General features: G+C 41.7%; 1 protein-coding gene across 3 annotated transcripts in view; it reads left to right on the top strand.

Moving 5' to 3' along the window:
• Positions 1–27,137, top strand: part of ARL15 (ARF like GTPase 15) — a 632,366-nt gene that overhangs the window by 509,316 nt on the left and 95,913 nt on the right. For 2 of the 3 annotated variants that reach the window (XR_014061457.1, XR_014061454.1), the window contains one exon: positions 9,036–9,140. The gene's annotated coding sequence lies outside the window, so the exon portion shown is untranslated. Of the gene's footprint in view, positions 1–9,035; positions 9,141–16,794; positions 18,109–27,137 lie in introns of those variants that run through there. The other variant, XR_014061455.1, reaches the window with a different exon arrangement.

The raw sequence follows: 27,137 nt of genomic DNA, 5'->3' as shown, positions 1-27,137 counted from the left end.
TCTCAAACACATTTGAGAAAGTCATTGCAAATTAAGAGACAGATGTGAAACTTAGTGACATACCTTAAGAGAAAGTTTAAGTCTTAGATAACCAAGGTGAACTGCTGAGTGTTCAGAAGCTTTTAGAGGTGAAAACATTGTAGGTGTTCTGTGTTTGGAAAACAGCAGTCCATACACATCTGTGGGCAGGTGCAGCGCCCCATACCGGGGAGCAGTGAGCCGCCATCAGCAAGGCCACTTTCACGCTCTATTCCCTTCTGAACCCTGGTCCAGATCCCAATGCCAAGTCCAAAATGAGTCAGTGAACTGATGGGATGGACCACATGGGAAATCTCTCTTCAGAGAGATCCATCTCCTGAAGGACACACACCAGGGCACAGCTTGTCTAAAGCTACGCAGCTTCTGCCAAAAGATGATTTTGCCACAGCTTTTAAACATATGATGCAAGATGTGTGCTGTGAAAAGTCCCCACTTACCATTTAAGTATTTGTGTTCAGAGGGATAAAAGGAAAGAAAACAAACACATAAGATCTAACATAGGAACTGTTTACAGGCATGGTTTGGGCCGGTCTTATTCCTTTTCCTACATCCCTGACTGCTTGTAACTGGATCAGTTACCTTAAAGGGGCTCTAGGTCAGCTTGGTAATAAAAACAGCGTTATCTCCTGTAATCAATTATACACAGCAGTTATCCAGCCTCCATTTTAGTTTTCATTTTGAGAAAATGAATTCCTATGAAATGTACACCTATTGACTTTGAGGATGCTTCTAGGAACTTGTTAAAAAATTTCAAAAAACAGAGAGATGACTATACTTGGGCTAACTTTCCAAAGAGGAGCCCAAGTCTGAGAGAGACACAAACCCAAGTCTAATTATATCTGTGGTGCCTGGGAGACATCCCCAGCTTAGATGAGTAAATGTGAAAAGAGAAAACAATCATGAGCAATTAGCTGGCTCTTGGCTAAATGTCAGCAGTGATTCCACTGTGAACCCCCAGCCCCGCCTCCCCTCTGTCCTCAGCCACATTTCCAGTCAGGAAAGCAAAGACGGCCTCTGATTTATATTGTTTCTCTGGAATTAGGCTCAGCAGTCTTCTCTAGTGACTCCTTAAAACCTGTCCCTTCTTCTGGTCATTATTGTCTTTTCTCTCATTAAATTTTAAACCATTTTACTGGAAAACTGCTTGGCACCAAGCATCCCTTCTTTCGGTTAGGGCAGCTTCAAGTCCCCATTGGCCCATACAGAATGCCACCGGCTGAGTGTGAGTGAGTGTGAGGGGAAGAGATTTCTTTTAAAACACTCCACATTTCTACTGCAAATAGGAATCAGCAGAGTTCTTCCCAAGCCCATCACATCTGCTGAGACCCTGTCAGAATGGGCCAATGGGACGATCCGGTTAACTTCACAAGCGATTCCAGCTTTGCTGGGCTAGAGTCCCCGGCAGAGAAAGAACCACAGCAGTGGGGGAGTTTGGTGGGCTGGTTGTTTGATTATTGGCTTTTACCGATGGCCAGTGAGGGTAGGCATCCCTGAGAGTTACTCTGAGGAACTCTGAGCCTCGAGCTGCCACCCCAGTGGAGTCTCTCCTGTGGTCCCCATCTTGGCCCCAAAGTAGGACATTTTGCATGCTGAGAATAAACCTGTCTTCTCACCCCCTTTCTCTGGTTGGTGAGCGGGAGTGGAGGACAGGACACATGTATTGCAATCACTTCCTCTCTCACCTTCTTGAAAGGCCTCTTCAAGACTCAGGCTTTGTCTATTTTCCAGAAGCTTCCTGGGGCTGGACTTTGCTTTGCAGAGGTGAGACCTGCAGTTCTGGGTGAGAAATATCAGGCAGGGATCAGGAAGGTGTCTTCAGAGCCCACTGAGGCCTCCTCTTAGCTGTGCTCTCCAGTCTAGACAAGCTTCTTCAGCAACTGGTAGACTCATCTCCAGCTCTGGGCCTCCTTTGTCTATGTCTCAACTGCTTAGAACTTGGCGTGGAAAAGAAGGGGTGTAAGTAAGTAATGGCCACTCCCACACTCCAGCATTGCCCTCAGGATTGAGAAGAAGAGGAGCTAGGGGACTCCTATGGAAATTCCCTGTGGAGACCAGTAGCACCTAAAAGACCTTGAAGTGATGTGGGAAACGAGCTGATGACAAGCGTTAGTACTAAGGAAGGGACACCAAAGGATACCGGAAAGCCAACTCAGATTTGGAGTCTTTGAAAGAATGGTGTTTTTCCAGATTTTTTTCATGACAAATATTGGGAAGAACTTCAGTCAGTGCACCCTTGAGTCATCACTAGAAATTTCTTAGGAAGTCCTTGAGGTGGAATTTGGAATTTAAAGTCTTCTAGATGTAAAAGATTAGATGTTGGAGAAGGAAGAGAATTTGGTGGCAAGTGGGGGCAGGGAGCATTCATTCATTCTCAGAGCTCATCCTCAGCCAGTAGATCTCGACCCGTTGGAATCACCTAGGGAACTCCCAAACAATCTCAATGCTTAAATCCCATTTGATTTAAATCAGATATTTTGGGGATATATTACCCAAGACTTCCTAGATCACTCTGGTATGCAGCTGGGGCTGGAAAACAGTGTTCAAGGCTAAGGGAGCACCAGTGGTCTGTGCTCTGCCTTTGGAACAACCACAGGTGATTGGCTGGGGTGGGCTTCACACACTCATTCTTCCCTATTGAATCCAGAGTTTTGTTCCTCTAAGGGTGGCCTCTGGACCAGCTGCATCAGCATTACCTGGGACCTTATTCAGAAATGCAGAATCTTAGACCCCACACTTGCTCTAGACCCATGGAGTCAGAATTGTAGTGGGGAAATGTTTCTTCAGCTTAAATGTGCAGAGGAAACACCTGGAATCTGGTTAAAATAGAGAATCTGTTTTAGTAGGTCTGGGGTGCTGTCCAAGATCCTGCCTTTCTAACAAGCTCCCAAGTGATTCCAATGCTGCTGATCCATGGACCACACTTTGAGCAGCAAGACAATAGAGGACTTGGAGCAGCAGCAGATGGAAGTTGCTCCAAGAACAGCGCTCTAGCTTTAGACTGCTCTGTACAAATGGTGCTGACAAAGTTGCATGGAGCATCTCCAGGGATATAAAAAAACATGCGTGAATTTACAGTCATGGTTGTCATTCCTAGGGCAGCCACTGGGTAACTGCCACCATCAGGAGAGGCCATTGCTGGGAACTTCCAGGAACTTCCAATTCGAACTGGCACCAAAGGAAACTACAAGGGAAAGAGTCAAATCAACAAGATCACTTAGCAAATTGGACCTCTCTTTGCATCCCAGCCCAAGTCACACTTGAGAATGAGGACACTGGCCATTTTTATCACTTGCTATCTGGAGGAGAGAACCAGTTTTTCCACATACTTCTCGCTGAAATTAGAAAATGAGAATTTCCCATTGGGATTCCTCATGGGGCTTATGTATTCTTTTATACCACAAGTATTTATTGAGCTCCTACTTTGTAGCAGGCACTGTGCTAAGACTTCAGTTTGGAAATCTAGAAACTGAGTGAGGCTCCAGCCAGCTATAGAGACCTAGCATTGCAACCCAGCCCTCATTGGAGAGGACACTGTGGCCCCGAGAGAAGCCAGTTATGCTGGGATGGTGCCCATAAACATCTCAGCTATTATATAAATCCCAGGCCTAACATCAATTGATGTCAATTTCAGAAATAAGACCATATATGATTCATTTGGAATCAGGCAATGGAAAAGCCAAAGCTATTACTGGAAGGAATTGGACACCACTGAGCTGCTCTAGGATAAAGGCTAAGTACACAACATTTGGGAAAGAAATGGCAGCCATGGAAGATATTGTATGACTGCACTGGGGCTGCAATACTAGAACCAATGTGAGAGTTTGGAAAGGGTTCAGTTCTGGGCAGAGAATGTAAGTGAGAGCTGAACCCTGGGTTGTTGCCCTCCTCCCCACATTGAAAGGCTTTGCCTGTGTCATCTGGGAGGTCCCTTCCAGTCCCGCCCTTTGAACCAGCATGCTCAGAGGAGGTGTGGCTGGCCTCTGGAACTCTCAAACAGGCTATAAACAATGTTCCTTATAACTCATGTCAAGCCTGGGGACCTCCTCTTTGAAGAGTTGTGCCCGCTTGTTGTCAGGGCAAGATGACATCTCAGTCAGTAGGTACCAGGGACAGGGGCACATTGAACAAAAGTCACTGACAAGGAGCTCTGACAGCTTATCAGGGGTAGGTGCACAATGTGAGCTTGTTACTAGCAGCACTAATCAGGAGCCCCTTGGGGAAGCCACTCTCATTTCTCCCTTGAGAGATCCCCTGGAGCCCATGGCTCACTGATGGTAAATGACCTGCAGGGAGTTACAAGGTGGTAGATATGGGTGGAGGAGAACAGAGTGTCTCTGACTTCAAGGACCCAAACACTATCCAAAACTTTGTGGATGTGAAGTTAATGGGGAGGGAAATGAGACGTGATTATGAAACAGAAACTACAGGGGAGAAAAATATGTCATTATAGTTGGGTGTGTGTGTGCAAAAATCCTCTCCATCTGAGGGGCCTCCATGTGCGGAGCCCACTCAAGAGACTGAGAAATTGCAAAGGAAATAGAAGACCGGGTCCCCCTGGTCAAGGGAGGGGCAGTATCTTTGTGGAAATAGGACAATTATAAAGGCTCTAACACAAGTAACTTAAGCACAAAATATATACCTAAGTGATGACAGCTGTATGAGAAGTCAGGCTGCAGGGAAGAGAGAAGAAGGCTTGGAGGTAATTGGAAAAGCGTGTGGGTCAAAAGGAAATTGATAGAAAGCCTGGGCACGAGCATCAACCCCAGAGAGGCACTCCTGCTAAGGCGGATTTAAGAACACTCACCGGGGCCAAGACAGAGCCCTCCAACAGACCCCGAGCTCCTAGGACTAGAGAAAGTCGAGCATGAAATTCTCCCAGGCAAGTCTGGTTGTAAAGGGAAGAGGAGGAATAAGGGAAATCTCACCTATAACATACCAAGAGAAAGGAAAAGACTAGCAAAAGGACCAGGCGGACATGTGCAGATCCTGGAGCACAATTATGAGAACAGTTGGTAAAACGTGTTCAATTCCTCACCTTCCGTTCCTCCCCCTTTCCAAAGCATCTTATGTTCCCTTTCAGATGGTTCACGACAAAATGTTCGGTTCCTGTTGGAGATGCTCTCTAGCCAGTAGCAACTGCCCCTCCTAGTTTCCAACTTAACTAGCATATCTGTGAAGGCTCGAGTAAGAACGAAAATGCACAGAATAAGATTCTTCTTTAACAAGCAAACAAACCCTGCTGCTGGAAGCTGAGAGGGGTTTTTTACTATGGCTTACGGATCCAAGTTGGAAGAGAAAATAATTCAGCAACATATCCATGAGCTAACTGCATTTCCCCTTGTAATACAGAGCAGCTCCACACCTGAGAGCAAAGAGGAAGATCCCATGCATCGTCCTCCACCTGCCCAGTCCTCTTCTTTCAGAGACACAAGGTGCGTGCGCCTTGCTGAGCAAGAAACCCACATTCCTTCCATAGATGTGGGCTACCTCCTTACCGTGACCTGTGTTCATTCAGGTAGAGCCTGCTGGGCACTGCTGCTAGAGCACTGCTGCGCATGGCTGACTTAGGTCCCTTACGAAGAGACTAGTTGGGCATAGACAGAAAAGCTCAGGCAGCAGCCTTGCAGGGGACCAGAGTTTTTAATGCATTTAATTATTCAGCATGTCAGAGAGTAAGACCTTGGAAGTAGGGGAAAAACTTTACACCTCTTTCTGGGAAAACCAACAGGACAAATGCCTGTGAGTGACCAGGAATTGTGCTGTATGCTGTCCACGTCTGTCTCACTTCTGGTCAAAGGCCTAGGGACCCACTTGAGGCTGGACACAGCATGGACCACATAGCCTGCTGAATCTCAAGATGGAACCCGAAGCCAGCTCCACGGTTTCCCTAGATGATTCTGATGCTTTAAGAACTAATGATTTAGAGGGACTGCATAATAGTAGAAATGACAATTGTTAACATCCTCAATAACAATTGGCCTTAATGAAATAATATCAGAAAACCATAGATGAGACCATTCTGAAGTGAAGGGCTCTCTGGATACGAACACCATATCACACACAATGTAAAATAAAAATGTTGAGAAGAAAGGGGAGTTGGGAGTGGTTTAAAACAAAAAAAAGCCCTGCAAGGAAGCAATACTTGCAATAGCACAATTAAAATCTACATCAGTGCTGTAAATAGCAGACCTGACAGGGTAGAATTTAAATCAGCGACTCCTCCAGAAGATAGAGAAAAAAGAAAAGGAAAAGAAAAATACTTTTAAATGAGACAAAAGATGTGAACAAGAAGGTGTTATTATTTGGAGGACAGAGAACCAACCTAAGAACCACATATTTCCTGAAAAACAATCTACAGGAGCTAATATAGAAGTGATAAGCCACATCATGATGAAAAAGAAAATCTTTCAGAGGAGAAAAAAGTCCTGAATTTGCAGATGGAAAAGGCTTCTTAGTTCAGCCAAGAAGTATTCTAAAAAATATTCTAGCAAAACCCTGAATTATAAAGATAAGTGGATAGATGTGCATGTAGCTAGCCAGAAAAATAAACCCACAAATAAAAGCAGACACGCTTTCAACTTGCTTCTGCAACTGAAAATGCCAAAAAACCAATGGTGCTGTGTTTACAAGATTTTGAAGTGAAAATTTATAAACCAGGAATATTATACTCAAATTGCTTTTCATCAGAAGAATTTGAAAACAACAGAAATGCATTTCTATACATAGACAGATTCCAAAAATATACTTCCTATGTATTGCAGCTTGAGAAATTTATTTGAAGATGGACTCTGGCTGACTAAATGATAACTCCAAATGAAGATCCCAAGAACAAAGAAATAAATTCCAGTATAGAACACTGACAGGAAGACTTAAAAGGTCAAAGGGTTAAACCTAAATAATCATAAATGTGTACTTGGATATTAATGTCAACAATGATTGTTAACAATTCCCAAATCCTCAAGATCAAACACAAATAATTACAATGAGAGAGATGAGCAATGACAAAGAAGGAACTGAGACGGAACAAAGATCAGGGAGGAAAAGAAAACTATTGTATAAATTCTCAAGTGCTGTGATTAATTTTCACAGAAAGATAAAATATTCTGAGTATAATAGGGTGTTATAAAAATAGGGAAAGCTCCTGGAAATTAAAAAGGGTAGATGAAATGAAAAATTCTATAGAAGGAGTGAATAAAATTAATGAAAACTGCCAGAAAGTAGACTCAAAAAAAGAGGTAGAAAATAGAAAAAGCTAACAACTTCTGGGAATTTGATTTATAACTAATAGGAGTTCCAGAATTTTTTTTTTTAATATAGAAAGTACAAGGATAAAATATCCAAAGACCTAAAGTAAGAAATATTCCCAGAAATGAAAGATACAAGTCTCCAGATTAAGGGGCTCATGTAGTAAACAGAAAAAAAAAAAATATCCCACACTAGGGGAATCACAGTGAAATTTCGAAACAGTAGGGCTAAAGAAGTTATCCTAAGACCTACCAGAGAGCAAAACCAGGTTCAATACCAGAATGGGAGTAAGAATGGTATCAGAATGTGCCAGAAGTAACATTGGAAACTGAGCAAAAAGGAAGCATTCTTTATAATGTGAAGGAGGCATAATTTTCACCCTATGATTCTCTGCCCAATTTTTGATTCCTCTGAGTTTCCATCCCTCCCTGTTGTAATATCTGTGTTTCTTTTTAAATGAAACACAGCAATAAAAGGCCCCACACCCATCTCAGCTCTATAGCAACTTAAGAATCACTAAGAATTATTGTTGACACATATCCAGTTAGATATTTACGAGTATTTAGATTTAATTCTTGGCATCACCATTTTTAATCTCCATGCCAGTCTTTTATATCAGATTTATGTATTTATTCTTTTTTAAAAATTTTTATTTATTATTTTTGACTGTTCTGGGCCTTCAATGCTGCACAGGCTTTCCCTAGATGCAGCAAATGGGGGTTTCTCTCTAGTTGCAGCGGGCAGGCTTCTCATTGCAGTGGCTTCTCTTGTTGCGGAACACAGGTTCTAAGGGACATGGGCCTCAGTAGTTGCAGCTCCCAGGCTCTAGAGCACAGGCTCTGTAGTTGTGGCACATGGGCTTAGTTGTTCTATGGCATATGGGATCTCCCTGGACCAGTGATCAAACCTATGTCTCTGGCATCGACAAGCAGATTCTTTACCACTGAGTCACCAGGGAAGCCCTACTGATTTATTCTTGGGCTGAAAGTAGATGAATGCTACTTTCAAAGATCCTGTAACTCAAAAAGTCATCTCTCCATATCCTTTCTCAGGAAGCTTCTGTAAAAGAATGTGCTCTACTAAAATGAGGAAGTAAGTCTATATTGAATAGTCTTTCCAAAAAACAAAAAGTGATTGCCCAAGTACAGATGCCTAGGAATTAATGAAGCCAGGCTTAGAGCACAGATCTTACAATTCCTACCCTGATGGTGATTCAACTACATTTGGATAACAGTAACTGCACCACCACTCCTCTCTGCCTCCACCACCTACCCATATAGCATCACTCTGGACCAAGAAGTCCAGAGGCAGTAATGGAAATGTCAGCCTCATACTCTCCCTTGATTGACAGTGACTTTTGAGTTGAACCCTGTTGGTCAGCTCCACTCCACCCAATGCTGATTTTCAGTGCAAAGGCTCTGGTTAACTAAAGGATGCACCCTGGGAGAGATGAAAGGCCACACCAGCTTACTCACCACTTTTGTGTCTAGTCCTACCTTGCAGTGATGCTCAATAAACATGTATTGGACTTTCTGGAAGGCTATGCATTGAAATTGTTGTCATCCTTTTGACTGCATATATTTATTTACTTTTTTAATTTATTCATTCATTTAACCTTTTCTTAACACATAGGCTTATGAATTCCAGCATTCTGGCTGAGAGATGGAAGATTTTGAATATAAACGTTCAGTGAATGGGAGCAAACTTACCAACCGAGCCAAGTCATCTTACTCTCCTCTTTCCCCATCTAGGAAAGAAGCAGCAGCTCCAAGAGCCCGGGAAGCTCAGTGCACTAAAGGAAGTGGGCTGATGACAGAGCAGAGGAGTGGGGACAACCAGATCCAGGCTGGGAGCAGGTTTGTCTTGTCTCACTAAGGGCACACCTGGTTAGGACAAGCAGCCTCCTAGAAGCACGGGTATGGACGGAAGGGAATAAACTTGACAAGGTGTGTCTGACCTGAGGAAGCCCTGGAAGTGGACATGGGGGACAAGGAGGAAGGTGCGTGGAAGGAGTTAGAAAGTGATCACTCTAGAGCTGTGAAACCTGGGAGGGTGGGTCAGGGCATGGCGATGTAATCAGGTTTGGCTTCTGGGGATTCAGCAGATTAGGTCATGTAGAAAACAGAGAAATCTGAGCACTAGCAGTTTGAAGGAGCTTAGAACGGTGTGAAAGCTGGGCTCAACTGAGGTACCAAGGAGCCCCCTTCACATACTCTAATCCTCCCAGTGACCACTGCCATCTATCCTTTGAAAGTAACACAAATTTGACATCCTTGTTAGAGCTGAGCTGCAGCCTAGAAATAGACTTTTGATATTGAGAATGAATGCTAGTTAGTACATTATTCAGACTTCCTAGGTGGTGCTAGTGGTAAAGACCCTGCCTGCCAATGCAGGAGGTGTAAGAGACACGGGTTCGATCTCTGGGTCAGGAAGATCCCCTGGAGGAGGGCACAGCAACCCACTCCAGTATTCTTGCCTGGAGAATCCCATGGACAGAGGAGCCTGGGGGGAATACAGTCTGTAGGGTCACAAAAAGTCGGACACGACTGAAGTGACTTAGCCCACATACATGGAGTGCTTTATTCAGCCATAAAAAGAATGAAATAATGCTATTTGCAACAACATGGATGAACCTATAGATTATTGTACCAAGTAAATCAGACAGAAAAATAGCATATGATATCATTCATATGTGGAATCTGAAAAAAAGAGAAAAAAAATACTAATGCTATTTAGTACAGTAGTTCTCAACCCTGGAGGCACATTAGAATAATATGGAACATTAAAAAGAAAACAAACAAAACACAAAGCCAGGCCCACCCAAGACCAATGAAATGAGGATTTTTTTGTATGCGGGCTGGGCATTGGAATAGGTTTAAAACTCACCTCCGCTGATTCTAATCCCCACTAACCTAATGGAAAGGAATTTGGAGGCAAGTTGGGACCTTGCTAAAAAAGTGTGGCATTTGAACACTGGAAGCTGGTTGGAAACACAACATCTCAGGCCCCACCCCAGACATGTGGGATCAGAATCTGTCTCTTAGTAAGATCTTCAGAGCATATGTGGGCACTTTAAAGTTTGAAATCATTGATAGTGGGAACAAACCATGCAAGTTCTCAGCTGTGACCTGTTCAAAGAGCCAAAGAGTCAGAGAGCTAGAAGAGATCTTAGTCACTTAATTCAGAGAGCCCAATCTCCCTCCAGGTGCCAGGAAGAAAGGTGAAAGAGTCAGGAAGGTTTACTACCCCAAGAGATCATACAGGCCTTGAAGATCTAAACAACGGAGGAGACAACAGGGCGCTGTGAGGACTGAGGGGAAGAGCTCAGAGCATTCACACCAACTGGGTTTCTGCCCCAGGGGTGACTTGGCTCCAGCTGCCTCACTCTGTGAAAATGCAAGCACCATGTTGCCAGACCTTCCAATTTTTCAAGAGAAGATGGAAATGTAGATTTTGACATTATATCTCCTGATTTTTAAGTGCTGGCAACTAATACACGTTAGATTTTTCCTTCCTACCTGCGAAGCACAACACACTGCAAGGCACACACACTGTACTCATGAGACACCACAAATCTTAACCAAACCCTTTCATGTTACAGATAAAGGAACTGAGTCTGGTTTACTTGTCCTCATGCTCCAGGACAAAGCGACTCCATTTTAAACATCATCTTAATTTCCCACTTGCATTTTGTTTTGTTTTAGGAAGTAGGGAGCTGCTGTCTTAGGGAGTTCTAGAGTCACTACAGGTGGAAATGGCTCTGAGGGGGGCCAGGAGAGATTTCTCTGGAAAGGCAATGAAGAGGCTCAGATTCAATCTCCAGACGTGTTAAGTGTTTTTTAAGCCCTGTGAAATCTGCTAGAGGGGAGGACCAAAACATCCCCGTTGACATTTCCTTCAACACCAGGCTTGTTTTGGGAGTCTGACCCAGGTGACAATGATGGCACCAAGGGCTTGTGTTCCCAATTGGAGTCAAAACATTTGCTGAGCTACCCCATAAATCGGCTAGACAAGAAAGTAAATAGGAGGGAGAGACATGGGAAAGGGGAGGTGACTACCCACCCTGGGTGAAAAGAGGATTGGAGGGAAACATGCTGCAAAGCACATCCTCTCAAACACAGAGGATGTAGGGATGGCTGAGCCAGCCAGGTAGCTCTCACTCACCATTCATTCTTTTGTTCTTCAGTAGGTACTTATCTAGCAGCACAACTAAGATCATGGTATGTGATCCTATCACTTCATGGCAAATAGAAGGGAAAAAGTGAAAACAGTGACAGACTTTATTTTCTTGGGTTCCAAAATCACTGTGGACAGAGACTGCAGCCATGAAATTAAACGATGCTTGCTCCTTGCAAGGAAAACTTTGACAAACCTAGACAGTGTATTAAAAAGCAGAGACATCACTTTGCCAACAAAGACCCATGTAGTCAAAACTATGATTTACCCAGTAGTCATATACGGATGTGAGAGTTGGACCATAAAGAAGGCTGAGCACCGAAGAACTGAAGCCTTCAAATTGTTGTGGTAGAGAAGACTCTTGAGAGTCCCTTGAAGAGCAAAGAGATCAAACCAGTCAATCCTAAAGGAAATCAACCCTGAATATTCATTGGAAGGACTGATGCTGAAGCTCCATCAGTCTTTGTCCACTTGAGGCAAAGAACCAGCTCATTGGAAAAGACCCTGATGCTAGTAAAGATTGAAGGCAAAAGAAGAGGGCAGCAGAGGATGAGATGGTTAGATAGCATCACCAACTCAATGGACGTGAATCTGAACAAATTCAGGGAGATAGTGAAGGACAGGGAAGCATGGTGCACTGCAATCCATGGGGTTGCAAAGAGATGGACATGACTTAGCAACTGAACAACAATAATGTGCCAGGCACAGCTCTAGATGCTAAGAATACAGTAGTGAGCAAGACCAAATTCAGTCCTGCCCTCACAGAGGTCACACCATTTTTCACATCAAACATCTTCCATCCCTGAATCTTAATATCAATGCCTCCCATTTCTAATCACAGTCAACAGCCTATTTTTTCCTATTTTTTTATATTTTAAAATCATATCATCACAACATATTCACATCTTACATCACATTCACATAAATCATACTGCATCTAGGGATCATGACAGACTTTGATCATTTTTAGATGCTTGGGAAATTCAGAGGCATAAATACCATCAGTGGCATCGTCAGACCACACATGGGCTGTAAGGTAGAGAGTCTACTATGATCAGTCTACTATGAGCTACTATGATCAGCATTTGTTTCAGATTGTAGACCCAGGAAAGTTGAACTATATCAAAGAATTTACAGTCTTGTCTCCATCACCTTCAATGAAATTGTTAGGTGTTTCATTCCAAGTCTTCACCCTCTATAATTTTTAAGTTTAACTCTGAAATTTTCCTGGAGTAGAAGTGCTTCTCTTTAGTCTTTGAACTTTCTCTTGGTTGAGGTCTCATTTCATTGACATATTCAAGCATATTTTCATTCAGTAGGTAATAACTTCATCACAAATACATAAGCTCTTTAGCCTGTTGAAAAAGACAATAGTAGTTCCCACAAGAATGGGTATAATTATTAGTTTCTGTGATAGACTCTTTGGTTTATTTTCTTTATTAGAAAGAATATGGATGAAATCATATCAACCTACTTTTCTGACCACAACGCTATGAGACTAGATATCAATAACAAGAAAAAAACTGTAAGGAATACAAACACATGGAGGCTAAACAACAAACTTCTAAACAACCAAGAAGTCACAAAGAAATCAAAAGGGAAATCAAAAAAATACCTAGAAAAAATGACAGCAAAAACACAACAACTCAAAACCTATGGGATGCAGCTTGTATGGCAATAGAAGCCTATCTCAGAAAACAAGCAAAAAATATCAAATAAACCGAAACCTTACACTTAAAGCAACTAGAAAAAACAACAAACAAACAAACAAAAAATCACCCAAATTAGTAGAAGGAATGAAATTGTAAAAAGTCAAAGCAGAAATAAGTGAAAAAGAAATGAAGGAAGCAATAGCAAAGATCACTAAAACTAAAAGCTGATTCTTTGAGAAGATAAAATTGACAAACCATTAGCCAGATGCATCAAGAAAAACAGGTAGAAGACTCAAATCGATAAAATTAGAAACAAAAAAGGAGAAGTAACAACAGACAACACAGAAATACAAAGGATCATAAGAGACTACTACAAGCTACAATATACCAATAAAATGGACAAGTTCTTAAAAAGTGCAACCTTCCAAAACTGAATCAGGAAAAAATAAATACATGAACTGACCATTCAGAAGCACCAAAATCAAAAATGTGATAAAAAATCTCCTTACAAACAAAAGCCTGGGGCCAGATGACTTCACAGGCAAATTCTATCAAATGTCTAGAGATGAACTAACACCTATCCTCAAACTCTTCCAAAAAATTGCACAGGGAGGAACACTCCCAAATTCATTTTCTGAGGCCCACCATCACCCTGATACTAAAACCAGACAAAGATATCACAAAAAAAGAAAATTACAGGCCAATATCCCTGATGAACATAGACTCAAAAATCCTGAACAAGATACTAGCAAACAAAATTCAACACTACATTAAAGGGATAATACACCATGATCAAGTGGGGTTTATTCCAGGGATGCAAGAATTCTTCAATATATGCGAACCAATCAATGTGATACACCATATAAACAAAGTAAAAAATAAAAACAACATGATAATCTCAATAGATGCAAAAAAGCTTTTGACAAAATTCAACACACTTTTGTAATAAAAAAAAAACTCTCCAGAAAATGGGCGTAGAAGGAAACTACCTCAAAATAATGAAGGCCATATATGACAAACCCACAGCAAACATTACCCTCAATGGTGAAAAACTGAAAGCATTTCCTTTAAGATCAGGAACAAGACAAGGGTGTCCACTTTCACCACTATTATTCAATATAGTTTTGAAGTCTTAGCCACAGCAATCAGAGAGAAATAAGAAATAAAAGGAATCCAGATTGGAAAAGAAGTAAAAATCTCACTGTTTGCAAATGACATGATACTATACATAGAAGATCCTAAAGATGTCACCAGAAAACTACTAGAGCTAATCAATGAATTCAGTAAAGTTGTAGGATACAAAATTAATACACAGAAACTCCTTGCCTTCCTATACAATAAAAACAAAAAATCAGAAAGAGAAATTAAAGAAACAGTCCCATTCACCACTACAACAAAAAGAATAAAATACATAAGAATAAACCTACCTAGGAAACAAAAGACCTGTATATAGAAAACTAACTATAATAAGCTCAAGAAAGAAATTAAAGGTGACACAAGCAGATGGAGAGATATATCACATTCTTGGATTGGAAGAATCAATATTGTGAAAGTGACTATACTGCCCAAGCAATCTACAGATTCAATGCAATTCCTATCAAATTACCAATGGCATTTTTCATAGAACTAGAATAAAAAATTTCACAATGTATATGGAAACACAAAAGACCCTGAGGAGCCAAAACAATCTTGAGAAAGAAAAATGGAGCTGGAAGAATCAACCTTCACACTATATTATCAGTTTAGTTCAGTTCAGTCGCTCAGTTGTGTCCGACTCTTTGTGACCCTATGGACTGCAGCACGCCAAGCCTCCTTGTCCATCACCAACTCCTGGAGTTTACTCAAACTCATGTCCATTGAGTCGATTATGCCATCCAACCATATCATCCTCTGTCATTCCCTTCTCCTCCTGCCTTCAATCTTTCCCAATATCAGGGTCTTTTCAAATGAGTCAGCTCTTCCCATCAGGTGGCCAAAGTATTGGTGTTTCAGCTTCAACATCAGTCCTTCCAATGAATATTCAGGACTGATTTCCTTCAAGATGGATTGGTTGGATCTCCTTGCAGTCCAAGGGACTCTCAAGAGTCTTCAATACCACAGTTAAAAAGCTGGGGGGTCCAGGAAGGGGAACACATGTAAACCCATGGCTGATTCATGTCAATGTATGGCAAAAACTATTACAATATTGTAAAGTAATTAGCCCCCAACTAAAATAAATAAATTTATAAGAAAAAAAAAAAAGCTATATTATAAAGCTTTATTATATATATTATAAAATATAAAGCTATAATAATCAATGTAGTATGGTACTGGTAAAAATACCAATGGAATAAGATAGAAAATCTAGAGATAAACCCATGCACCTATGGGTACCTTATCTTTGACAAAGAAGGCAAGAATATACAATGGAGAAAAGACAGCTTCTTCAATAAGTGGTGCTGGGAAAACTGGACAGCTACATGTAAAAGAATGAAATTAGAACAATTCCTAACACCTTACACAAAAATAAACTCAGTTCAGTTCAGTTGCTCAGTCGTGTCCAACTCTTTGTGACCCCAAGGACTGCAGCACACCAGGCCTCCCTGTCCATCACCAACTCAACTGGAGTCCACTCAAACTCATGGCCATTGAGTTGGTGATGCCATCCAACCATCTCACCCTATGTTGTCCTCTTCTTCTCCCACCTTCAATCTTTCCCAGCATCAGGGTTTTTTCAAATGAGTCAGTTCCTTGCATCAGGTGGCCAGAGTATTGGAGTTTCAGCTTCAGCATCAGTCCTTCCAATGAATATTCAGGACTCATTTCCTTTAGGATGGACTGATTGGATCTCCTTGCTGTCCAAGGGACTCTCAAGAGTCTTCTCCAACACCACAGTTCAAAAGCATCAATTCTGCAGCTCTCAGCTTTCTTTATAGTCCAGCTTTCACATCCATACGTGACTACTGGAAAAACCATAGTTTTGACTAGACAGACCTTTATTGGGAAAGTAATGTCTTTGCTTTTTAATATGCTGTCTAGGTTGGTCATAGTTTTTCTTCCAAGGAGCAAGCGTCTTTTAATTTTATGGTTGCAGTCACCAGCTGCAGTGATTTTGGAGCCCAGAAAAATAAAGTCAGCCACTGTTTCCACTGTTTCCCCATCTATTTCCCATGAAGTGATGGGATCAGATGCCATGATCTTAGTTTTCTGAGTGTTGAGCTTTAAGCAAACATTTTCACTCTCTTCTTTCACTTTCATCAAGAGGCTCTTTAGTTCCTCTTCATTTTCTGCCATAAGGGTGGTGTCACCTGCATATCTGAGGTTATTGATATTTCTCCCGGCAATCTTGATTCCAGCTTGTGCTTCATCCAGCCCAGCATTTCTCATGATGTACTCTGGATATAAGTTAAATAAGCAGGGTGACAATATACAACCTTGATGTAATCCTTTCCCGATTTGGAACCAGTCTGTTGTTCCATGTCCAGTTCTAATTTTTGCTTCCTGACCTGCATACAGGTTTCTCAAGAGGCAGGTCAGGTGGTCTGGTATTTCCATCTCTTTTCAGAATTTGTTGTGATCCACACAGTCAAGGCTTTGGCATAGTCAATAAAGCAGAAGTAGATGCTTTTTTGGCACTTGCTTGCTTTTTTGATGATCCAACGGATGTTGGCAATTTGATCTCTGGTTCCTCTGCCTTTTCTAGATCCAACTTGAACATCTGGAATTTCACGGTTCATGTACTGTTGAAGCCTGGCTTGGAGAATTTTGAGCATTACTTTGCTCATGTGTGAGATGAGTGCAATTGTGCAGCAGTTTCAGCATTCTTTGGCATTGCCTTCCTTTGGGATTGGAATGAAAACTGACCTTTTCCAGTCCTGTAGCCATTGCTGCGTTTTCCAAACTTGCTGGCATATTGAGTGCAGCACTTTCACAGCATCATCTTTTAGGATGGAAAATGGATTAAATACTTAGACTTTATTATTTTGGGCTCCAGAATCACTGCTGATGGTGTTTGCAGCCATGAAATTAAAAGACGCTTACTCCTTGGAAGGAAGGTTATGACCAACCTAGACAGCATATTGAAAAGCAGAGACATTACTCTGCCAACAAAGGTCCGTCTAGCCAAGGCTATGGTTTTTCCAGTAGTCATGTATGGATGTGAGAGTTGGATGGTGAAGAAAGCTGAGCGCCAAAGAATTGATGCTTTTGAACTGTGGTGTTGGAGAAGACTCTTGAGAGTCCCTTGGACTACAAGAAGATCCAACCAGTCCATCCTAAAGGAGATCAGTCCTGGGTGTTCATTGGAAGGACTGATGTTGAAGCTGAAACTCCAATACTTTGGCCACCTCATGCGAAGAGTTGACTCATTGGAAAAGACCCTGATGCTGGGAAAGATTGAGGGCAGGAGGAGAAGGGGATGGCAGAGGATGAGATGGTTGGATGGCATCACCGATTCGATGGACATGGGTTTGGGTAGACTCCAGGAGTTGGTGATGGACAGGGAGGCCTGGCGTGCTGTGATTCATGGGGTTGCAAAGAGTCGGACACGACTGAGCGACTGAACTGAACTGAACTGAACTGAAGGTGAGAAACTATAAAGACTTTTGAGGAAAACATAGGCAAAACACTATTTGACATAAATCACAACAATATCCTCTTTGCTACCTCCTAGAGTAATGGAATATCCCACCTCCTAGAGTAATGGAAATAAAAACAAAAATAAGCAAGTGGGACCTAGTTAAACTTAAAAGCCTTTGTACAGCAAAGGAAATTATAAGTTTCCTTCAAGAGTCCTTATTTAATAGACATTTTGGGCCTTGTGGGTACATTAGATTCAGCAGACAGGGTAGAATTTTGTTATTGTCAATATAGCCCTTTGGGATTGTCAGACATCTCTCCATCTGCATGATTTGGAAACAGATTTGTTAAGTCACCAGTACTCTGAAGTTTAATACATCACCTCTTCCTCCTAGCAGCTTGTTGTTGTTTCTGAAGAGCAATAAAAATGTTTAAGTAAGCAAGACTTCCCTGGTGGCTCAGATGGTAAAAAATCTGCCTGCAATGCAGGAGACAGGGGTGGGGAAGATTCCCCTGGAGAAGACAATGGCTACCCGCTCCAGTATTCTTGCCTGGAGAATCCCATGGACAGAGGAACCTGGCAGGCTACAGTCCATGGGGTCACAAAGAGTTGGACAGGACTGAGCAATTGACACTTTCACTTTCAAGCAAGACTATCATTTTTTTAAAAAAACAAGACAAACAACTGCCAAAGGGATGGAACCATTGAATTCTTTATCTGTGTGCATCTTCCAATGCAGGAAATGTTTGTAGTGTGACAGATATTTTATTTAATTTAGGGGCCAGTCCATGCAGGAATCTTATTTCCCTCAACAGGGATCAAACTGGTGCTCCTTACATTGGAAGCACGAGTGTTAACCAGTGGACCACCAGGAAAGTCCCCAGATATTTCTGATTGTATTGCATACGTGCACAGACTTGCCCCAGGTTTTTCTTGTCAATAGACTTCTAATAGGTTCACCTGTGACCCTGCACTTTAAGAAAGCTGGACCCACCTTCAGTCTTGATTAGTTAAGTTGATTAGTTCCATTCCCTTTGCCTATTGGTTTCGAAAAGGTCATGGTAACAACGATAGCCAATAAGATATGAAGGAAAGGTTTTTTTGAGAAATGTGGGATGAGATTTGGGAATGTTTCCTTTTTTAAAAAAAAAAACAACAAAGTCCGGTCGGGATCGCTGCGGTCTTCACATTTTCTTGTGTGAGGATGTTAGGGTTAGAGCTGCTTGCCACCCTCTTTTAACCAGCAGGCGATGGGCTAGAGGACCAGAGCCGGCACCCCGAGAATGACAGAGCAGAATTACGAAAGGAATCCGGTCTTTGCTATCTGTGTGGCGACACTAAATTAACCAACCCGGACTTGAAACTCCTCAGACTGCTCCTCCTTTGAGAAAATAGTAATAATACCCTTACTGTGGAAGCCAGTTTGGGTCAAGTCTTTTGTTACAAACAGCTAAAAAACTGAAGGCGAGAAAGCCTGCTCTGATCAGAAGGTGGCCAAGGGTCCGAGGACTCAAAGCGAGGTGAGTCCATTGAATTCTTTAAACAGAGAACAGTCCCGCGACTGAGCGTCCATTCCCCTCTGGGGATCAGACAACCGAGTCCCCCAGCAAGCTGTTCCTTTCTCTGAACTCTGTGAGGTGAAGGCTGCCAAATTTCAACTCCGTTTGGGGAGACTGAGGAATCTTTTGAGATGGATTTAAGCCTGGGAAATGGAGTCATTTCTCCTAGACTTTTAAAACCACAATCTGTTGGGGACTCCCTCCTTGTCCAGTGGCTGCTATGGTCTGGGTTCCCACAAACCTCTCCTCCCAGCTCTCCACACAGCGGGGTGGGGAGGAGGGAAGCGAAGGCATTCAGAGGGCCCCTGGAGAACCCCCTCCCCATCCCAGATCCACAGTGGTGCTCTGTGCCCATACTGTCAGCAGCAACTTGACTTGGATGAGGAAGCTCTCTGTGGGGAGAAGTACTCTTTTTCTTTTGCTCTCTGACAAATTTCCTTAAGATTGGTCTCGGCGTGTTTAAGATTTTCATCACTACTGTAAAGGAATTGGTGGTTTGCAGTTCTAACGACTCTATTGTGCCTTCGACATATATTGCTCTTTTCAGGACCATTTATTATTTGCAAATGGGGTAAGAGTCAACTGGCCTTCCCAGGTGAATCTTGGTTGAATAACAGCCAACAAAACACCAGGTCGGAAGCAGGCTTTAGATGTCATGCTCTGAAACATGAGGACAGCAGCAGTTCCCATGAGGGGGTTGGTTTCTGCGCCTGAGGTTAGAGAGGTCCTTCCTAGATGTGGGGAATGAAATCGGCATATCACGCAGCAAGCAGAGACATGAATATAAAGGGCATCCAGTGTGGCCAAGGGAGTCCCCAGGTCAGTAATCACAGGACGGTGCTACAAGGCAGAGTAAAGAAGCGTCTCTCAGAGGGTGGAGGTGGATATGCTAGGGAGCAAGGCCAACCCTGAGAGGTCACTGGTTTCTGGGCAGCATTGGTAGCTTTTCATTTGTCCTGTTCAGGGGGAGGGCAGAGATGGTTCAAGACAAAGAAGTCACTGGTAGGTGCTGAGTTTCAGAATATGTGGAGCTCTAAAGTCTACAGAGGAGATAGTAGTCTAAAAGCCAAAGTGCTTTTGATGTTTGATTTTCAAGAGGCAGCCTTTGTTGGGACAGAATTTCTCCCAGCATTCCAAAGTCTAACTTTTAAATATTTTTTCGATGTATCAAGAGCCAAGGTAAAGAACTGACCACATGGAGTTCATACGTTAAACATGGAGTAGGGAAGAATGCATGCAGACATGCTGAAGTATGGGTGTCTGGCTTATACAAAAAGAGGATGAAACCCCTCTCAGGTCAGAGGAAGGAATATAGAGAGTTTGGAAAAAAGAAAGTTTACATGCTGGTGCTTAGCCCTTCTCCCCATCAACCATTTGATCCAGCACACCCCAGATGAAACCCTGGCGGTAACAATAGAAACCATGGCAAATGCTAGATTCATTCACTCGACATACATTTTTCTTTTTAATATTTATTTATTTGGTTTTGTCAGGCCTTAGTTGCAGCAGGAAGGATCTTCCTTGTGTCACGTGGGATCCTTCATTGCAGTGCAAGGACTCTCTAGTTGTGGCATGGAGGCTTACTTGCTCCACAGCTTGTGGAATCTTAGTTCCCTGACCAGAGCTCAAACCTGCGTCCCCTGCATTGCAAGGCAGATTCTTAACCAGTGGGCCACCAGGAAAATCCCCAGAATACATTTATTGGGTGCCTAAGAAAGGCCTGGTACTGTTCTGGGTGCTTCATACCCATTAAACAAAAGAGGCAGATGTCTGCCCTCCTGAAGCTTATAGTCTAACTGAGGAAGACAGATGTGATCCATAGACATAATAGATTATCTTGTGTGATATGGTGATAAAAGAAAGGTAAGGATTCAAAGCCAGGTGGAAATTCAAGGCCTAGACTTTTAACCACCTCTTTGTAATAGTTTTCTATGGTGGTTTTTTGGCCATGGGAAATCTACGAAGAAGCTGTCTTCATTAGTGATAATAAACAGCTGGGTCCGAACTCTTCCTGAGGCAGGGGAGGCACAGATGGGTAATGTCTTTAAGATAATGAGAATCACCCATGGAAATACTTAAAGATGGGAAACAGGCCCCAGAGGAGGCCACAACTCAGCCGTGCATTCTGGAGCCTTCAATTCCCTCTATGGTCTTAACTCTGCTTTTGGAAAAGAGAAAAATACCCACAAATTAAATGCAAACTTCTAACAAAACAGCCTGAAGAATGAGCAATGGCACGTGTCTGATTTACACCACCCCAGCTCCCAGGGATGGCGGAACCTGGTGGGCTGCCATCTATGGGGTCGCACAGAGTCGGACACGACTGAAGTGGCTTAGCAGCAGTAGCAGCAGCTCCCCTAGGGGGCCAACCCTCAGCTAGACCCAGGATCCCCTGGGCCGGGTTTGGGCATTTGTAAATGCAAACCCACCACTGTCCTCTTCCAATCAGTAACTGCCTAGCACTGCAGGGGCTTCCCGAAACATTCATTTGTGTTCTCTTTTCTAAACTCACAACCAAGAAAATATTCAATAAGTAAAATTACCCATGTCATATAATTTCATCCACATTTCTTACAAAGGTTGTCTCCTCCAGACTTCCAGGATTAGTGGGCGCCATCAGGAAGGGATTACTGTTGTTATGAAATATGTAAACAATTGATTATATGAGAGTCTCATTAGTCTTGGCATCTGGCAGGCTCCCTATGTGTCCCAGAGTTCATGAGATGCATGTGTGTGAGCACACACACAGAAGGTGGAAAGTGGGATCAGTAGACAGACAAGTGCCCCACATGGAGTAAATGATCATTGAAAGTATAATTGCGGAATTGAGATGTAAAATTTTTTTGCCTCACCATTCAGCTTGAAAGGATATCTCAAGCCTGAGAGACTAAATGTCTGTGGATACATAGCAGAGGAGTCAGTGTATCAGTTTCAGGGAGACTGACACATCCTCCGCATACAAACAGGGCACATGGTTCAGGTCAGACCAGTCATTGCAATTTCATAGTGATTGTCTCAGAGAGGCACATGTGGTCCCACACAGGCCATTGAGTGTCCTCCCCAGGGCTTAGGTTGGCACTATATGGAGAGATGTTCTTCTGCCTGTGCTACTGACCTGGTAGAATGGGAGCCTGAAGCTGCTTTAGCAACTTTGTCTACATGTATTTAAATTCAGCCTAAAGATGAAGGCAGGAAAAGAAGGCCCCAGTCCTGAGAGGTCACTTGAGTCCCCAGCCATAACTGATCCTGGACTAGATGGATTTCCTAGTGATATGAATTAATATGTTTCCTTCTTTGTTTCAACAAGGTTTTGTCACATGCTACCAAATCATGGATCATAATAGTTGCCATTAGTTGAGCATCTGCCATGTGCCAGGCATGGGGCTAGTTGCTTTATATATTGTATCTCACAAATTCCTTCCAGTAGTACCCTCAGGTGGATGATGATATTCTATTTCATAACAGAAGAGTAAGGGCAGAACAGTAAGGTTAAGTAGCCTGTACAAAGGCGTAAGATATGCAGGTGTTACACTAAAGCTTCAGAGTCCGTGCTCTTCTCACCCTGCCCTGTCATTAGCCACCAGTGCCAGCACAGTGGCATCAGAGGTATACAGGATGCAGCAGACTTTTATATATTTTGTGTACTGCAACTTTGTTGTTGTTGTTCAGTCATTAAGTCCTATTAGACTCTTTGCAACCCTATGGATTGCAGCACACCAGGCTTCCTTGTTCCTCACTATCTCCTACAGTTTGCTCAAACTCAAGTCCATTGAGTTGGTGATGCCATCCAACCATCTCATCCTCTGTCACCCCCTTCTCCTCCTGCCCTCAATTTGTTGGTCATAGCTTTTCTTCCAAGGAGCAAGCATCTTTTAATTTCATGGCTGCCGCCACCATCTGCAGTGATTTTGGAGCCCAAGAAAATAAAGTCTGTCACTGTTTCCATTGTATCCCCATCTAATTACTATGAAGTGATGGGACCAGATACCATGATCTTAGTTTTTTGAATGTTGAGTTTTAAGCCAGCTTTTTCACTCTCCTCTTTCACCTTCATCAAGAAGCTCTTCAGTTCCTCTTCACTTTCTGCCATAAGGGTGGTGTCATCTGCATATCTGAGGTTATTGATATTTCTCTTGGTTGGAAATCTTGATTCCAGCTTCTGATTCATCTATCCAGCCCAGCATTTCTCATGATGTACTCTGTATGTAAGTTAAATAAGCAGGGTGACAATATACAGCATTAACATACTCCTTTCCCAATTTTTGAACCAGTTCATTGTTCCATGTTCTAACTATTCTTGACCTGCATACAGGCTTCTCAGGAGACAGGTAAGATGGTCTGGTATTCCCATCTCTTGAAGAATTTTCCACAGTTTGTTGTGATCCATGCAGTCAAAGGCTTTAACGTAGTCAGTGAGGCAGTTGTTTTTCTGGAATTCCACTTGCTTTCTCTATGATCCAACAAATGTTGACAATTTGATTTTTGGTTCCTCTGTCTTTTCTAAACCCAGCTTGAACATCTGGAAGTTCTCAGTTCACATACTGTGGAAGCCTACCTTGTAGGATTTTAAGCATTACCTTACTAGCATGTGAAATGAGTGTAGCTGTACACAGTACTTTAAACATTCTTTGTCATTGCCCTTCTATGGGATTGGAATGAAAACTGATCTCTTTGAGTCCTGTTGGCACTGCTGAGTTTTCCCAATTTGCTGACATATTGAGTGCAGTACTTTCATAGCGTCATCTTTTAGGATTTGGAATAGCTCAGCTGGAATTTCATCACCTCCACTAGCTTTGTTCATAGTAATGCTCCCTAAGGGCCACTTGACTTCACACTCCAGGATTCTGGCTCTAGATGAATGACCACACCATCATGGCTGTCCAGATCATTAAGACCTTTTTTTGTATAGTTCTTCTGTGTATTCTTTCCACCTCTTCTTGATCTCTTCTGCATGTGTTAGGTCCTTACTGTTTCTGTCTTTTATCATTCTGGAGCTATTAGTAATCACCCTCTGTTCTTCCCTGGTAGCATATTGGACACCTTCCAGCCTGGGGTTCTCATCTTCTGGTGTCATATCTTTTTGTCTTTTCATACTGTTAATGAGGTTCTTGTGGCAAGAGTACTGGAGTGATTTGCCATCCCCTCCTCTAGCAGACCATGTTTTGTCAGAACTCTCCACTATGACCCGTCCATCTTGGGTGGCCCTGCACAGCATGGCTTATATCTTCATTGAGTTACACAAGCCCCTTCACCATGACAAGGCTGTGATCCATGAAGGGGATACTGCAACTTCACTGAATTCATTTATTCTAAACAGCTTTTTGGTGGTGATTTAGAATTTTCTATATACAATATCGGGCTTCCCTGGTAGCTCTGTTTTTAAAGAATCCGCCTGCAATGCTGGGGACCCTGGTTCTATTCCTGGGTTGGAAAGATCCCCTGGAGAAGGGACAGGCTACCCACTCCAGTATTCTTGGGCTTCCCTGGTAGCTCAGTTGGTAAAGAATCCACCTGCAATGTGGGAGACCTGGGTTCAATCACATCATCTGCAAAGGCTGACATTTCTATTTCTTCCTTACCAATTTATATGTTTTTCTTGCCTGATTGCCTTGGTTAGGACTTCCAATAAAATGTTGAATAAAAGTGGTGAGAGTAAGCATATTTGTCCTCATCCTGATCTTAGAGGAAAATCTTTTCAGCTTTTCACTATTGAGTATGATGTTAACCGTGAGCTTGTTGTATATGATCTTTATTATGTTGTTACATTCCCTATTTATTCTCAACAATACCCACATTGTTGAGAGTTTTATCATAAATGGATATTGAGTTTTGTCAAAGTTTTCTGAATCTTTTGAGGTGATCATATGATTTTTATTCTTCATTTTGTTAATGTGGAATAACACATTAGTTTGCAGATGTTGAACCGTATGTGCATCCCTGGGATCAATCTCACTTGACCATTGTGTATGATCGTTTTGGTGTTTTGTTGAATTTGATTTGCTGATAGTTTGTTAAGGACTTTTGCGTCTATATTAATCAGGGACATTAGCCTGTAATTTTCCTGTGGAGTTTTTGTCTGGTTTTGGTATCTGGGTAATACCAAAAAGTGAATTTGGAGTGCTCCCTTCTCTTCTATTTTTCAGAAGAGTTTGAGAAGGATTTTTATTCTTTAAATGTTTGGGTAAAACTCACCAGTGAAGTCATCTGGTCCTGGACTTTTGTGTATAGGAAAGTTACTGATTCAATCTCCTTACTAGTAATTAGTCTGCTCAGATTTTCTGTTTGTTCATGATTCAGTCTTGGTAGGTTGTGTGTTTCAAGAAATTTATTTACTTCTTCCAGGTTATCTAACTTGCTATGTAAGTGTTCATGTGGCTTCCCTGGTGGATCAGTGGTAAAGAATCCGCCTACAATGCAGGAGACAAGGGTTTGATCACTGGTCTGGGAAGATCCCTTGGAGAAGGAAATGGCAACCTACTCCAGTATTCTTGCCTGGAAATTTCCGTGGACAGAGGAGCCTAGTGTGCTACAGTCAATAGGGTTGCAAAGAGTTGGACACAACTTAGTGACTGAAGAACAGCAAAGTATTCATATAGTCTCTTATGATCCTCTATATTACTGTGATATCAGTTGTAATGTCTCCTTTCATTTCTGTTTTTATTTATTTGAGTCCACTCTTTATCTGGGTTAGTCTAACTAAAGGCGTGCCAATTTTCTGTATCTTTTTAAAAAATCAGCTCATAGTTTCATTGATCTTTCCTACTTTTAGTTTCTATTTCATTTATTTGGACAATAATCTTTGTTATTTTCTTTCTACTAACTTAGGGCTTCATTTGTTCTTTTATTTCTACTTCATTGTGATGTAAAGCTAGGTTGTTTGAGATTTTTCTTATTTTTTGGTATAGGCATTTATTACTATGAATTTCCCTTTTAGAACTGCTTTTGCTACATCTAGAAGTTTTGATATGCTATATTTCCACTTTTATTTGTGTCAAAGTAGTTTTTTCTAATTCTTTTTTGATTTCTTCTTTACCCTATTGGTTGTTCAATAGTTTATTGTTTAATCTCCACATATTTGTGAATTTTCCAGTTTTCGTCTTGATTTCCTTGTTTTCTGTAACCTTCACTTCATTTTCTTCTTTAGTTTTTCTAGTTTTTCTTTCTTTAATTAATTTTTATTGTTCTATTTATTTTATCTGGTACATGTCATAACTTATCCTTCTATTTCAATGGGCTTAACTCTATGTAGCCAGTTAGATTTTTCCTACCTTTCTCAACTTTTGGGTACCTATATGTTGCTTTTCTTGACTGTACTTATTTGTGATAACTACTCTTTTATTTTAAGCCTTTTAGAATCAGTTCCATATAATTTGGGGGGTCAATTCTGCTACTCTTTGTCCTTTTACTTTGAAACTTGACATTTTTTACTGAGATTGCCTCCTACTTTTTGTTTATATTCAGTAATTTCAAGTGAGTAAATGTTTCCTTTTAATCTATCTATCTTTTATCTCTTCTTCTTGCTATATTCCTCTGGTTAAAACTCCTAGTGTTATGTCAAATAAGAGTGGACATCTTCTCCTTTTTATTGATTTTAAGGGAAAAGTATTCAGTCTTTTACCATGGATTATGTTAGCTAAAAGGGTTTTTTGTAGGTTTTTATCAAGATGAGGAAGTTCCCCTCTATTGATCATTTTCTGAGAGTTTTTATCATAAATGAGTATTGGATTTCGTAATATGCTTTTTCTGCATCAATTGGTAGGATAATATAATTTTTCTTATTTAGACTTGGTATGATAGATTACATTGATTGGCTTTTTAAGATATAATAAACATACAGTAAAATTCACATATTTAAAGCATACAATTCTATGTTTTTTAAATATATTTACAAGGTTTTGAACCACCACC

This window comes from Giraffa tippelskirchi, chromosome 8 (assembly GCF_054371585.1).
Source record: "Giraffa tippelskirchi isolate mGirTip1 chromosome 8, T2T-mGirTip1v1.2.pri, whole genome shotgun sequence".
NCBI lineage: Eukaryota > Metazoa > Chordata > Mammalia > Artiodactyla > Giraffidae > Giraffa > Giraffa tippelskirchi.
Note: the sequence above shows the minus strand (reverse complement) of the source record. Positions and strands in the feature narration are given on the sequence as shown.